Source organism: Arachis duranensis, chromosome 3, assembly GCF_000817695.3.
Source record: "Arachis duranensis cultivar V14167 chromosome 3, aradu.V14167.gnm2.J7QH, whole genome shotgun sequence".
Classification (NCBI taxonomy): Eukaryota; Viridiplantae; Streptophyta; class Magnoliopsida; order Fabales; family Fabaceae; genus Arachis; species Arachis duranensis.
Genome location: NC_029774.3, coordinates 44,712,460 through 44,718,326, shown reverse-complemented (window position 1 = coordinate 44,718,326; position 5,867 = coordinate 44,712,460). Strand labels below are relative to the sequence as shown.

General features: G+C 33.6%; 1 long non-coding RNA gene across 1 annotated transcript; it reads left to right on the top strand.

Moving 5' to 3' along the window:
* The first annotated feature begins 613 nt into the window (after positions 1-613).
* Positions 614-3,224, top strand: LOC110279216 (uncharacterized). Its single transcript, XR_002372241.2, has 3 exons — positions 614-675; positions 751-907; positions 3,081-3,224. It is a non-coding gene; the product is annotated as an uncharacterized LOC110279216 (long non-coding RNA).
* The last annotated feature ends 2,643 nt before the right edge of the window (positions 3,225-5,867 follow it).

The following is a 5,867-nucleotide window of genomic DNA, read 5'->3' as shown; positions in this document are numbered from 1 at the left end:
TAATTATAATAATAATAATAATATATAAGGTTAAATGTATATGACTTACTAATATAAATGAGATTTGTAACATAGTAACAAAAGATATATGGTGAAGCATTAGCAACGCTATAAGCCCCGCTAAAATCGGTAAATAATTAGTCAATAATTTGAATTTTAATTAGGAAAGCTAAAAATACAAAACTAATATCAGAATAGGATAGAGCTCGTCGAAACAAGAATTTTGATATCAATTTCGAAATTTTCGCCCAAAATCGGACTGGAAGAGTCGAACCGGTTGAATTGGACCCAAACCGGGTCCGTAAGGCCCAACCAAGACTTTATTAAAGAGACAATCAGCGTCTCCTTCTTCTCCAACTTAGCAGATCCACGCAGCAACATTAAGAGAGGAAAGGGAGAGCTTTCCAAACCCTAGCCTCTTTAATCAAACTACCATAAATTTTTGCTCCGAGTTTCGATCACCGCACCGTTCGCGGCCACGCGTCCAACGCGTCAAGCTCTACATTTCTGTCAGATTAATTTTACCGGTAAGTTTTATTTTTATTTCAGAATCTCTACCCCTCTTTCTTTGGTGAAATTGAAAATCTATGGTGAATCTTGTCCAATTTTTGTGTTCTAGGTTCAAGTTAGCTTCCGGAACTTGTGGGCTCAAGCTATTGAGCATATATGGGTATGGTAAGAACACCCTAACCCTAACTCAATCTTGTATTTGTAATGGAAAACTGAATTGGAACATATATATAGTATTAGGTGTAGGTTAAGTGGGTGTTTATGCATTGGAATTGAATTGGGATTACTTGGAGGTTTGTTGGTGACCAAGGCTTGTTTTGGGCTGTTTGATTGAGCTTGGAGGGGCTGTAATTTTGAGTTGTGAGGCTGCCTTGGGTGAACTAAGTGATCGGCCAAGGTATGGTTTAAGTTTTGCACGTTTAATATTTACGGTGTTGTGAAAACTTAGGTTAGAGGAACCATAGGATAAGTTGAATTGTTTATTATATTTAATGATTAGCCTTGTAATGTTGTTCGAATAGATTTATTGGTGGATATATATTGGAATTATGAGGTGTGGAAGTTATTAATGGTATGCTCTTGTATTTATTTATGATGGATTATGGTTGATATTTGATAATAAGGATGTAGAGTTGTGTTGTAATGGTATTGCATATGCTGTAACTAATTCTGTGATTATCAGAATTACGTAGAATCAAGTCCTGGTTAAACCTCGGAATATTTAGAACTGAATTGGAGAATTTGGGATCTTTTCGTCAAATATATGATTTATGGTGAGTTTTCAAAGTGTAGTCGTGGAATCTGATTTTACTGCATCATTTTTAAAACAACAGTAACTTGTTGGCTCTGCTGCGGATGTTTCAAAATGAATTTTGAAATAAAACTAATTTTAAATAAAGCTTTAGTCCTATTATTTTAACATCGTAAAATTTCAGAATGGTTGGACTTGTGGTTTTAAAGATATGAATTTTTGAAATACGATGCATTACACAATAAAAAGCCAGATTCTATTTTCTTAGATCAGCAACTTTGAGAGTTTATAACTTCTGATTATGGATGGATATTCAAGTGCAACCAATTGGAGGTGAAAACTAATTATTCTTAGCAGTTGTGATTTAAATTTCAGGGTTGTCCATGTTTTAATGAGTGAGTTATGGGACTTGGAAGAGGACATGTTCATTGGCTTTTAAAACAGAATCCTCTAGAAAGTTACTCAACTTCCAATTTACATAACTCATTCATTAAAAATTCTTTTGACCTTAAACCAGTTGGAAAAAAACCTGGATATGTTAAGTTAAAACATAATAATGTTTAAGACGATTGGATTTAATTTGAATTTTATATGGAATTTTAGATATTGTATGCTGCTGCTGTTTTCTGGTTTCTAAGCACTGTAGAGCAGTCAGTGTTTCTCTTCTGTTTCTAAGACTAGTTAAATCAGAAAATTGTGATTTTTGATTTGTTAGAAAGCTTATTCCGAGATGAATGCCTGGACATAAAGTTTGCCCAATTCCAAGTTCATTTGTTATATTAAAAACAAAAAAGAAAATAGAGTGTCGAGGATGTCTTAGTGATAGTCATGGGTCCGAGAAGTCAAAGATTAATCTTCGTATTATGTGATTGATTTAATGTTAGAGTTGGGTTGATTTTAAGATTATTCGATATTAAAAAGTTTGAGGAGAGTTTGATAAATGGGTTGGTCAGGATCCGGAAAGGGTAAACGTGATGAATTATAAGAGAATGATGTGAAGCTAAATGAATACTTGTTGCTATGGCTATAAAGAACGAATGTAAGGAAATGATGATGATAAATGATGTGATTTAGGAATGACTGTGTGTGGCCAAAATGGTCGATATGGCAAGTTGAGGATGGAAGTTTCCTCTCTTGTCGTGATGCAGGTGTGGGGAAGGTGGAAAGGCAGTCTCCTTTGTAATGTTTCTCCCACGTTCTTCTCTGGTTGCAAGATGGAAAGGCACACTCCTTTGTATATCCTCTAAGAGAAGGTGGAAAGGCATGCTCCTTCGATGTGGAAAGGCACTCTCCTTCGTTTATGATCCTCCTGGAGATGCGCAGCCTAGAGACCAATGTCTGGGTTAGCTACCAGATGTGTCGGGTTCTGGCAAAGTAACCGACACGTGAGCTCATGGCCAATAGGATAGACATTCATCATATGCATTTGTTTGTTTTGATTGCTATACATTTACTGGGTTTGCCTAATTGATATATATACCACCTGCTACCTGTTATACTTGTTACTTGTACTATCTGCTCATTACTTGTGCGTGAACTTGTTTGGTTGCTTGTTTCTGTTGCATTATAGATGATGGAAGGATGGAGGAAATGAAGAAATGGTTTGGTGTTAGATTAGGATTGAAATTGAGTAAGTAAGGTAGATTTAGAATACCTACCCCTGTTTTTGGCTTCTGTTTAGTAATTAAGTTGGATAACTGAATAACGGGGTTCTAGGATTGCCTATGGCATTCTCAGGACCTTATTTATTATACGCGTGACACTTTTACCATGTTGAGAACCTCCGGCTCTCATTCCATATTGTGTTGTTATTTTTCAGATGCAGGTCGAGAGGCTCCTCGCTAGGCGTCTGGATCTTGAAGCGAAGTAGTTCATGGATGTCTTTTGGGTTTCTGTTCATATGTGCGTATATATGTATTTAGCTTACTCTCCAAGTAACTTATGTATGCTGCTCCTCGAGGTTGAGGGAGAGATAGGAGTTTACTTTGGTACTTTGGTGTATTTTGGGAATACTTATGTATGTTTATATGTATAAATATATCCTCCGGCCAGCCTTAGCTTCGCATGCTGAGTTAGGAGCTAGTTATGTTGTTTCCTTGGCTTTTCTTTCTCTCTTATTTATCTTTATCACTTCTTTTTAGGCTTCTTAACCCGCAAGAAATAAGAGTACTGATATTTACTCATATCGGTGGATATCGAGTTCGATAATAATATTATTAACTAAAAACTATCATTTTTTTAAATTAAAAATATCAATTACTCAAATTAAAAAATATATATATAATTTGCATTATTTATAAATTACTAAAATTATAGTTTTAATTATGTAAAATATTTTATTATAACAAAAATATATAAGAATATGAATTTAATTCAATTCAAATAGTTATAAATTAATTTAATTACTTTTAATAAAATAATTTTTAAAAATAAGAAACTCCAATTTATAAAATAAATTATAACTTATTTATATTTATATTTTTAAAATTGAGAGTTGTTACAGTGACTCTCATGTTGGAAGCCAAAGTTTAACCTATAAGATTTTGCGTGCAAGTTTCTTTTGGCCGACTTTACAACGTGATTATAAAGACAAAATAAGGCTTTGTGATCATTGTCAAAAGCATGCACCTATAATTCATATACCAACTAAGTTATCACATTCGACTGAGGTAAGTTGGTCATTGAATAAGTGGGGCCTAGATGCTTTAGGACCATTTTCTTTAACTCCTGGTCAGGTAAAATTTCTTCTTGTTGGAATCGGTTATTTTTCAAAATAGATTGAAGCTTAACTATTAGCAAACGTAACTTTGGACAAAATAATTTCTTTTGTTTAGAAAAATATTATTGTAGATTTGGTATTCCACAACACATTATTACTAACAATGATCGGTAGTTTGTTGACAAAAATTTTGTTGCCTTTTTATAGAACTTTAAGGTTCAATAAACATTTCTTCTTAGTAGAACACTCACAATCAAATGGGTTATGGGTCGACCTTATAAGGTGATTTTACATGCTTTAACAAAGAAGCTCGATGATGCTAAAGGATTATGGGTCGACCTTATACCTGAAATTTTATAGGGATATAATACTACTATTCAATCTACAACTTGAGAAATACCATTCTAATTAGTCTATGGATGCCACACCATGATCCCTGTAGAAATTTCTTAAGCCTCTTTACGCACACATTTCATCTCTGATGATCAAAACTCACAAGCTAGACTTGTGGAGTTTGATACTATAGAAGAAATTCGAAACTTGGCTGTAGTCAAACATTAAGCTATGCAACAACAAATAGCTTGGCGATACAATGCCAAAGTCCAACCTCATACATTTCAAGTTGGTAACCTCGTCTTAAGAGGAACTGAAGCTACATGATGACCACCTATTCATGACGAATTAGCAGCAAAGTGGGATGACCTATATCGAATAAAAGATGTGCTTACATTGGCAATGGTGCATATACCTTACAAAACCTAGATGCTACATATTTATCAAGTATCTGGAATATTCCTCTTTAAAGATGTATTATAGTTAAAATAGGGGGACATGAGTGTACTCCTTTTTCAACTACCAAGCTTTTGTTCCGAACAAGATTTTACTTGGGGAGGTTTTAACCAAGTATTCCTACCTGTCCTTCACATTGAAAATTATTAATGAATTTTTTTTATCTCATTTAGTTCATACTTACAATTCAATATCATTTAATCAAATCTATCAAACTGACCATTCACAAGTTAAATAACAAATTGACCTATTCAATGGCATTACACAATTCTATCAAACCAACTTATACGTCAACTCTCATATTCTCATTCAAGAAAAAAAAATATACAGTTCATCAAATAGTTAAAACATTCAAAATGATCATACATCAACAACATTAACTAACAGTCCACACATTTTTATAGAAAATAAGTTAAAAATGATAACTCCAATTTATTCGACAGCAACATCTTCATCTTTCCTTTCTGCCATAGCGTTGTCATCTAATAGCTCATTTCCAATAACCACCTTTGTTGGTCCATCTTTAAAAAATTCCCTTTTAGAATAAAAAACTTAAGCTTGAACAATGGCCATGTCAAAACCTTTAGTGAACATGTCAAGATATTCAGTCTCCATTGCCTTCTCCAAATTTTTTAGCTATTGTTACCTCCACAACTTATTGTAACTTCATATTTTCTCCAATTTTCTTTATCTTCTCCTCCTCTACATCTATTCTACGATATTCATTTTCTTTCATATTCTCCAAAATCAGTAAAAGCTCAAATTTTTTAATTTCTAGTTACTTCACAACCTGCTCATACTTTTCACTTTCTTTCTTCTCCATTCTATGAGCTACCTCTCGACTGTATCCTATACTCATCAGCTAAGCACCTATCACTTGCAACAAACATACAACATCAACAATTTATACAAGTTCATAAATCTCAAATATATATAAAAAAATCCTCACCTAAATGAATTGATCCACACCAACATCACTTATACTATTCACTAAAGCAATATCACTCACCGATTGCCCCATACTCATCAATAATACCCATATAGAGAAATCTTTCACTCCATACTGATGAAACATCACTGTCACTAGCAAACCTATGT